The following is a 7,192-nucleotide window of genomic DNA, read 5'->3' as shown; positions in this document are numbered from 1 at the left end:
TTAGGCAGTAATCTATGTATTTCACATGACTGGGAAGGGGTGCAGCCATGGGTGGGCCTTGGAGGGCATAGGCCCACCCACTTGGCAGCCAGGCCCACCCACTGGGAAGCTAGACCCAGCCAATCAGAATGAGTTTTTCCCAACAAAAGGGATTTATTACAGACAGAAATACGCCATGTTTTCCCCAGCACAAGGTGCACCTGTGTACTGCTCATTCTGTTTAATCAGCTTCTTGGTATGCCACACCTATCAGGTGGATGGGTTATCTTGGCAAAGGAGAAATGGTCATTAACAGGGATGAAAGAAAAAATTGTGCACACAATTTGAGAAAATAAGCTTTTTGTGCGTATGGAAAATGTCTGGGATTTTTTTTTTCAGCTCATGAAACATGGGACCAACACTTTACATGTTGCAATTATATTTTGTTAAGTGTAAATGTGTGTTTCTATCAAAGTAAAACATTTGGTGTATTTAAAGTCTTGTCAAGCCTAGTGCTCTTTGAGCCTATGGTGCACACATTTTTCAGTCTAATCATTTTCACTTGAAATGGCGATGTTTCATCAGGAAAACAATAAATGCAGTGATTGGCTACAGAACAGTTCAGTGGAAACTGAGCAGGAATTAAATACATTTTTCTGAGAGTTTAACAGAGAAACTTTGAAATATGCCTATGAATCTTGCAGAATGTGAATGTAGTCTACCATTCGGAAGGCTGCTTGTGCTCGAAGCAGAAATTAGGTACATGTATTGTCTGTCCTGACAGTAAGCTGGCATTACTGGCTGTGTGGAGACTGTATGGGGTTTTAATATCCCTGTGTTGGTACCCTCCCATCACCTGACTAATAAGCAGAGCTGGTAAGAGGTCATCTATCTCTATAAACATTCAAGATGCTGTTATCCCATCTGCTCTCCTCATAATGGTACTGTTCCTAAACAACCATAACCATGGATTAAAACGATAAAGTATTAAATGACGCCACCTGGTGCCCGAATAGCAATTTACAGTAGATCTCATAGGAGAGCTGTCCACATAACAGTTGAAGTCAGAAGTTTACATACACTTTAGCCAAATATACATTTAAACTCAGATTTTCCACAATTCCTGACATTTAATCCTAGTAAAAAATTCCCTGTCTTAGGTCAGTTAGGATCACCACTTTATTTTAAGAATGTGAAATGTCAAAAATAATGGCAGAGAGAATTGTTTATTTCAGCTTTTCTTTCATCTCATTCCCAGTGGGTCAGAAGTTTACATACACTCAATTAGATTTTGGTAGCATTGCCTTTAAATTGTTTAACTTGGGTCAAATGTTTCAGGTAGCCTTCCACACGCTTCCCACAATAAGTTGGGTGAATTTTGGCCCATTCCTCCTGACAGAACTGGTGTAACTGAGTCAGGTTTGTAGGCCTCCTTGCCTGCACACGCTTTTTCAGTTCTGCCCACAAATTTTCTATAGGATTGAGGTCAGGGCTTTGTGATGGCCACTCCAATACCTTGAATTTGTTGTCGGTAAGCTATATTGTCACAACTTTGGAAGTATGCGTGGGGTCATTGTCCATTTGGAAGAGCCATTTGCGACCAAGATTTAACTTCCTGACTGATGTCTTGAGACGTTGCTTTAATATATCCACATAATTTTCTGTCCTCATGATCCCATCTATTTGTGAAGTACACCAGTCCCTCCTGCAGCAAAGCACCCCCACAACATGATGCTGCCAACCCCGTGCTTCACAGTTAGGATGGTGTCTTCAGCTTGCAAGCTTCCCCCTTTTTACTACAAACATAGCGATGGTCACTATGGCCAAACAGTTCTATTTTTGTTTCATCAGGCCAGAGGACATTTCTCCAAAAAGTACAATCTTTGTCCCCATGTGCAGTTGCAAACCGTAGTCTGACTGTTTTTATGGCAGTTATGGAGCAGTGGCTTCTTCCTTGCTGAGCAGCCTTTCAGGTTATGTCGATATAGGACTCGTTTTACTGTGGATATAGATACTTTTGCACCTGTTTCCTCCAGCATCTTCACAGGGTTAATTGCTGTTGTTCTGGGATTGATTTGCACTTTTCGCACCAAAGTACGTTCATCTCTAGGAGACAGAACCCATCTCCTTCCTGAGCAGTATGATGGCTGCGTGGTCCCATGTTGTTTATCCTTGTGTACTGTTGTTTGTACAGATGAATGTGGTACCTTCAGGTGTTTGGAAATTGCTCCCAAGGATGAAACAGACTTGTGGAGGTCTACAATGATGTTTCTTAGCTCTTGGCTGGTTGCTTTTGATTTTCCTGTGACGTCAAGCAAAGAGGCACTGAGTTGGAAGGTAGGCCTTGAAATACATCCACAGGTACACCTCCAATTGACTCAAATGACGTCAATTAGCCTATCAGAAAGTTCTAAAGCCATGACATCATTTTCTGGAATTTTCCAATCTGTTTAAAGGCACAGTCAACTTAGTGTATGTAAACTTCTGACCCACTGGAATTGTGATACAGTGAATTATAAGTGAAATAATCTGTCTGTGAACAAGAAATTTGTTAAGTGGTCATAAAATTAGTTTGAATAATTCCAACCTAAGTGTATGTGTGTACTTCCGACTTCAACTGTATGCCACATCACACCTTACTCAGTGGCAGATGGTGACATTATAAATTCAAGACATTTATTTAACAAATCCAAACGTGTATTGTACGTCAACAGGGATAGGCTAAATTATGAATGTAAAACAAGCTACTAAATAGAGGAGAAAATTATCTAGTAGTTCATACAAGTAAATTAACTTTAAAAAAAAATGTATTAGATAATGTTACTTTGCTGTCTACAGTTTTAAATTTGCTGTTGTGGCAAAATCAATTTGATTTCATCTCAGCAGGAACGCATCGAACCAAAATATTCCTTCGGGGAAGCTCCCAAGCCATCAAGACCCACGCCTCACACCGTTGGCCGTTCGATAGCCACGCTTTCACAGCGGCGTTCGAGGAGTAGCAGTCTGCCTGCCACAGTGCCACATCCAACCAGCCAATAGTACGATTATTTACTGACAGATAGCAAGCTAAATGCCACCACGCTCCATGTAAATTTAGCAAGCTAGCTAGCGGATTAGATATGTTAACGAGTAAAATAGCTTGTTTTCAGATACAAAAATAGAGCTAAAGTTGCATCATTGGCATGGTGGTTTTGACCTGGGTCCACCCTATGTTCCCCCTCAGCCCTATGTTCCCCCTCAGCCCTATGTTCCCCCTCAGCCCTATGTTTCCCCCTCAGCCCTATGTTTCCCCTCAGCCCTATGTTCCCCCTCAGCCCTATGTTTCCCCTCAGCCCTATGTTTCCCCTCAGCCCTATGTTCCCCCTCAGCTCAATGTTCCCCCTCCGCCCTATGTTCTCTCAATACCCACTGAACCAATTTCAATCAAAATAGGCTCAAATGCTTACTGCCCAAATAATTTGTTTTGTAATCAATGTTGGCCTTGTTTGGGGGCAGAGATCATTAGAATAATACCCAGTGTGCTTTGTGAGTGTTAATTTTCACGTAAAAGTGGCTGCTAAATGAATAATGTTACCACACTATAGTGTCATGGCACTTCTGATACCAATGCAGTACATTTGGGGTCATAGGGGGCATGGTTAGGGAGTAACAGATTTCATGTAATACCTTACATGTAACGGATTACAAAAAACAAACTGTAATCCATTAAATTACCAGCAAAAATATTGTAATCTGATTACAGATACTTTTGAAAAAGTAGATCATTATTAAAAAGGACTACTTGTAATTTCATAAAGGATGTTTGTGTAAAAAAAATTGGGGCCACATTTCTGTTTTCACGACATTGAAAAGGCACATTGAAAAGGCACAAGTTTGAGTTTTCCGCCTGAGCAAGTCTGACCACCAATCAGAGACCACTCTGATGACACACAATGATGTGTTTGATGGATCGCTGGAAAGGAAATTTGAATCCAAAATCTTTGCTGTCGACATCCAGAGATTATCCAATTTGAATAAAATCTTTGGGTAAGAATGATACAGTGGTGGAGCCGATGGGCGATACGGATTTCACTTATTATTGACATCTACATAGCGCGTTGATGTGAATCACACTGCTGCTCTCTCATTTAGCTATTTGCGCTTTATGGATTGTTGTGGATGGCTGTTCACAAATGTATGTTTATTTTAACTCAATAATGGTTTAATTAAATAAGTGTAAACTGCCTATCAATCATTGTTTTTGCGACTAGTGGACAAGACGGTGTAAAATGCGCTCTTGCAACAGCTGCATTGTGTGGATCCCTGCCTATAGAATAAAAGGTTGAGGAGTTTCTCCCTTCTAAACTCCTGCGTGGTGTTGTGCTCCACATACTGTCAAAAACAAGATTATTTTAAGAAGACAACGAGTGGGGCTTTTCTTGCTCAATCTAATTTGTGCTGATAAAAAACTATCCATAGTCCTAATGGACATGTGCAAACTGGCACACTTTTGATAGATATCTTACCAAGATATCAAAAGTGTCACCGACAAAAATGTAAACAATAGGCCTGTAGCAAATTCAGCATTAGGCATTTAGCACTCTCGGTAGTGCTCAAAGCATGCCGTTCTATGAGAGCAGCATTTATTTTTCAACTCGAAGCAATCAGTCCTCCATGACAACAAAATCATAAACAACAGAGAAGGCTAACTAGGAGGGGGAGTTGGAGACGGACAGGCCTGGCTGGAGAAAGAGGGAATGAAGTATTTATCAATACTACAATGTAATTGTATTTATTGTTGTGACTTGCAAACCCGCTGTAAAATGAATAAGAGTTCTGGCCAAATTAGGAGATGAGGCCAAGTCATTATTATTCCTTGTTTGCCCATTATGGTTTAGGAGCCAATGGTGGTCATTGGAGAGAGCGGAGATGGCTCTATCCGAGGGATTGGGACGGGAGAACTGGGAGGGCATCAGACACTTCTCTGAAGTATGTGTGGTGCCTACACTCACCTCACTTCGGTCTCTCTGTGGACCCACTCTCCCCAAGTAGAGCCCCACCAGCCACTATACTTTCATTTAATTCACAAGTTATTACAAACTGACCACAGTATTTAAGTGGCAGTCTTTCTCCAGTGTATTTACAATGACATAATCCACAGATTTGTGGTACATTAGTGCAGAAGTAGGAACTTAAAAGCCCTAAAAAGGCACATCGCCTCAAAGTACATAGAAGTACTTTATGTTTTGTGTGTGTTCTCTGTTAATAAATGTTTGCTCAACCTACATGTTCCTACCTGTTCACATGTTTTATATATGTAATGTATACAATAACTACGTATTCATTAACTGAAAACTATGTCATTGGCAAAGAGATTTGGAACTCTTTCTTATTGGTCTATTAACTAATTTACCCAAAACTCCATCCCACCAAAACAGGCTGAAATTTCAGGCCATCTTTTCAAACAGCTCTTATACTACAAGGACATTTTCATAATTTTTATTAATCGGAGACAACTCAAGCCATATGAATATATAATCAACAATTCAGATTTATTCAAAATAGATAAACATCATTGTTATCAACCCCTTGTACAGCCAGCTCATTAGGCAGGATTAGCTGGGCCCGCTCATTAGGCAGGATTAGCTGGGCCTGCTCATTAGGCAGGATTAGCTGGGCCCGCTCATTAGGCAGGATCAGCTGGGCCCGCTCATTAGGCAGGATTAGCTGGGCCTGCTCATTAGGCAGGATTAGCTGGGCCCGCTCATTAGGCAGGATCAGCTGGGCCCGCGCATTAGGCAGGATTAGCTGGGCCCGCTCATTAGGCAGGATTAGCTGGTCTCTCATTAGGCAGGATTAGCTGGGCCCGCTCATTAGGCAGGATTAGCTGGGCCCGCTCATTAGGCAGGATTAGCTGGTCTCTCATTAGGCAGGATTAGGCGGTCTCTCATTAGGCAGGATTAGGCAGCCTCTCATTAGGTAGGATTAGGCGGTGTCTCATTGGGCAGGATTAGGCGGCGTCTCATTAGGCAGGATTAGGCGGCGTCTCATTAGGCAGGATTAGGCGGTCTCTCATTAGGCAGGATTAGGCGGCGTCTCATTAGGCAGGATTAGGCAGCCTCTCATTAGGCAGGATTAGGCGGTGTCTCATTGGGCAGGATTAGGCGGCGTCTCATTAGGCAGGATTAGGCGGCGTCTCATTAGGCAGGATTAGGCGGTCTCTCATTAGGCAGGATTAGGCGGCGTCTCATTAGGCAGGATTAGGCGGTCTCTCATTAGGCAGGATTAGCTGGGCCCGCTCATTAGGCAGGATCAACTGGGCCCGCTCATTAGGCAGGATTATGCGGTGTCTCATTAGGCAGGATTAGGCGGTCTCTCATTAGGCAGGATTAGCTGGGCCCGCTCATTAGGCAGGATTAGCTGGGCCCGCTCATTAGGCAGGATTAGGCAGCCTCTCATTAAGTAGGATTAGGCGGCGTCTCATTAGGCAGGATTAGGCAGACTCTCATTAGGCAGGATTAGGCAGTTTTTCATTAGGCAGGATTAGGTGGCCTCTCATTAGGCAGGATTAGGCAGTTTTTCATTAGGCAGGATTAGGCGGCCTCTCATTAGGCAGGATTAGGCGGCCTCTCATTCGAATCGGCCTTGATTATCACATTCCCGGACATTGATTTTTGGTCCGACCAAATCCAAAACTATCATAGACGTCTATGTTTTGTTCAGATTTGGTGCGGTCTGGACCAGACAAACACAGACGTTTATAAATTACATTACATTCAAATTACATTGTCAACTTTCATTCAGAACTGAAAATGTACCTGATATCATAGTCTGGAAAATACATATTTTTCTATGTCTTTAAACACCTTTTCAACATCCGGAATAATACGACTTTTCACCTTTTAATTCAGAACCTAAATTGGACCTCATTTCAACATCTGGAAAATACGTATTTTAGACGTCTTTTCAACGTGATTTTGCTTTAATGGGACTATTCTACATTTGCAAGGGCGGCATATTTTTGGTCTCGCCTAGGGGGGCAGAAAGGCAAGGACCGGCCCTGACCCCTTGCCTTGGGGGACATGGTAACTTTAGCATGACAAAATGCAACTATACAGACAAAGTAGAAAGGGAGAGAGGAAGAGACAGTCCATCACCAGCATACTTGTAGTTTTTGTATCTAAAACCTGCAATTCTATTTTATAATCCAATCTAATTCGTTGGCTAGTTTGTC

The sequence above is a fragment of the Oncorhynchus gorbuscha genome, linkage group LG02 (assembly GCF_021184085.1).
Source record: "Oncorhynchus gorbuscha isolate QuinsamMale2020 ecotype Even-year linkage group LG02, OgorEven_v1.0, whole genome shotgun sequence".
In the NCBI taxonomy this organism is placed as follows: Eukaryota; Metazoa; Chordata; class Actinopteri; order Salmoniformes; family Salmonidae; genus Oncorhynchus; species Oncorhynchus gorbuscha.
This window is presented reverse-complemented; position numbering follows the sequence as displayed.